Below are 3,129 nucleotides of genomic sequence, written 5' to 3'. Positions count from 1 at the left end.
TTTATCATACTGGTTAAGTAATGAGTTGTCAAAAGTGGTTCTAGATATTTATAAAAGTTATATACGTTTTAATAATAAAGTTCTTTTTAAACTGAAAACGTTTTTGTAGGTTTGAAACTAAATCAAATAAATATAATAATTTTATTTTCCAAAACCAAATATATTCTTAAGAATCATTTTGTTTAAAGGTTAAAATAATGGAAATCGTTATATCATAAAACGTTTTAGAAAAGTAGAATCATATATATTCATAATAGGTTTCAAGTTTTTAAATTACAGTCTGTTGGTGAAGCATGGGATAAAGTTCAAAGATTAAATAAATGTATGCAATCATCTTAATGAAAAATGTCGAGTTACTTAACTTGTCGATATCCAACATCTAAGTTAGTTACACTTCACGTTCTTACTTATAAATCACTTTACCATTTTCCGAATGTTGTAAAAAAGAATAGATTTCTTAAATCACAGTGGACCTCATAACATAGACCCGTAATCATATCACAATGTATCTGATAAATCAATCATTTGATATTATCTTCTAATTCCATCGATAAACATATTGAAACAAATACGTTCATGTAAAGTATTATACGTTTAACACTTTATTAATATTCTCAAGTTATAATATATATACATCTTTATTTATATATAACGGTTCATGAATCGTCGGAATTTGGTCGAGGTTATAATGAATGTATGAACACAATTTAAAATTCTTGAGATTTAACTTAACAAACTTTGCTTATCGTGTCGGAATAATATAAAGATAAAGTTTAAATTTGGTTGGAAATTTCCGGGTTGTCACACTTTCGATACTCCTTAGTGAGGATTGGACGTCACATTGGCACCCTAACCAACCCCGGCACGGAATGTGCCAAGGAAACTATAACTTTAGGAATTTATGGTTTCTTGATCAACCGTTTTGCGGTGCGCTCTTGAAACTATAATTCTTAGTAATCACAAACGACTCTCGGCATAGGATATCTCGGCTCACACATCGATGAAGAACGTAGCAAAATGCGAAACTTGGTGTGAATTGCAGAATCCCGTGAACCATCGAGTTTTTGAACGCAAGTTGTGCCAGAAGCCATTTGGTTGAGGGCACGTATGCCTGGGCGTCACGCATCGTGTCGCCCACACCACATATCCCAAATAGGATGTTTGTTGTGGGGGCGGATATTGTGTGACGACCCGGGAATTTCTGACTAAATTTAAACTTAATTTTTATATGTTTCCGATACGATAAGCAAAGTCTGTAATGTTGAGTCACAAAATTCTTGAACTGTTTACATAGGTTCAGTTAACCTTTAACTACTTCCGACGATTCACGAACAACTAATTGTAAATAGATATGTGTGTATGTATATATAATTAATAATTCAAAATATGATTTGAAGTATTATATGTTGTTGTTATTAAAAATTAATAAAATAATAATAGGATATTATAATAATTATTATTTAAAATATATCTATATATATAAATAATGTATATTAAAAATAAATATTAAATGATTGTAATACTTGTTTGATGTTTCAATTGATATTAAGCAAGTTAAATTCAAACTTATGTAATTTTAAAATAAACGATGATACGAAAATAAGTTCTATAAATTTTAGACTTACTATAAATGTATTTAGGATCTAGTTATTAAATTTTAGAGCTTTTTATATTTTACCCAAAATTGAGAGGGACAGTTGATGTAATTTTTATTTAATAAATTAATGATCGAATTTTATATCATAATGACTGAAATAAATAAAGACAGTTAATTTAAAAATATGGGATTTTCCTGAAGATTTTTTATTTGACACTGAGTATCAACGGAGCACGAAACCCACTCTGTGAAAAAAAAACTGTCGGCACTATAAAACAAGTGTACAGGCTGCTCGTTTTAATTGATTATTATTATTAAATTATTACTTTTTTATGTTATTATATCACGTACATATGATATGCATACATACAACCAGAGAATCCAAAAATTTATTGTTACTAGTCTTTTTCAACTATTCTCATTCACGACTTTTTAGCCAACTTCTTATCCTTGATTGTATTCAATTGATGTTTTTCTTTTAATTTAACACGATTGGTTACAGTTTGCTTTTTATCTAAATCTAATGTCTAAATATGTACAAATTACAGAACATATCAATATATATAGGTACATATATATGAATGACACCAAAACCCAATTCAATCACCTCTTGCATTACTTGAACCAACCAATAACACCATCCACCTCAATCTATAAACTACTACGACTACTCATCGACTAACTAATTGTGCAGTTTCTGTTTTGATGTTCGAACAATCTTAAACCCAAACTCATTTAAACAATCACTAAACACCACCATTAAACTTATATACATATACATATACATATGATACCTTCAAGGAAATCAAACCAACACTCATACCATTTTCTTCATCACTATAACCGCCATCATCATTTTAGTTTTTTCTTTTCGTTTTCTTTTTCCGTGCAATGAGCAAGGTAACCGAAAACCACCACAACCAACAAACTATCTTACGGTCACCACTTTCACAATTACCACAACCATCACCTACATCACCACCAAACCACGACCACTCATCAACCACCATAATATTTAATCATGAACACTCGCCACCACCGTAAACCATCACCTTTCGATATCTCTCTCTCTCTTCTCTCACTATTTTAATCATGAATTTTCACCCTTCAAAACAACCCAAGAACTCACTTTAACATTTATCAATCACACTTGTGGTTGTTTATTACCGCTGTAACTACTCCTGTCCACTACTTCTAATCATGAGCAGACGACATCCAAATACAACATCACCTGCAGCTGCTACAGTTCGTAGCTGCTGTCTTCTTTTAACCACCATTGAACCCGCTACACTCACCTCTTCATTCATATACATATAAACATATTCATGTATCAGTCTTTTATTCGTTCCTATCTCATCTCTAAACCCTACATCTCCTACCTTCTTTTTCTTCTCAAACAACTTACGGCCAACACCACCTCAAAAAAAAAAAATTTCACACATACACCATCGAAGATTTGCTGCTGCGTTTGATTTCTGTCTTGATTTCTGTTTCATCCACCGATGTCAAAATAGATAATAGACATAAAGAAT

At 31.0% G+C, this 3,129-nt stretch overlaps 1 non-coding gene across 1 annotated transcript; it reads left to right on the top strand.

The window, feature by feature from the left end:
* The first annotated feature begins 965 nt into the window (after positions 1–965).
* LOC139878849 (5.8S ribosomal RNA) lies at positions 966–1,121 on the top strand. The gene has a single exon (XR_011769711.1). It is a non-coding gene; the product is annotated as a 5.8S ribosomal RNA (ribosomal RNA).
* Positions 1,122–3,129: the final 2,008 nt, after the last annotated feature.

Source organism: Rutidosis leptorrhynchoides, chromosome 11 (genome assembly GCF_046630445.1).
Source record: "Rutidosis leptorrhynchoides isolate AG116_Rl617_1_P2 chromosome 11, CSIRO_AGI_Rlap_v1, whole genome shotgun sequence".
Taxonomy (NCBI): domain Eukaryota; kingdom Viridiplantae; phylum Streptophyta; class Magnoliopsida; order Asterales; family Asteraceae; genus Rutidosis; species Rutidosis leptorrhynchoides.
Note: the sequence above shows the minus strand (reverse complement) of the source record. Positions and strands in the feature narration are given on the sequence as shown.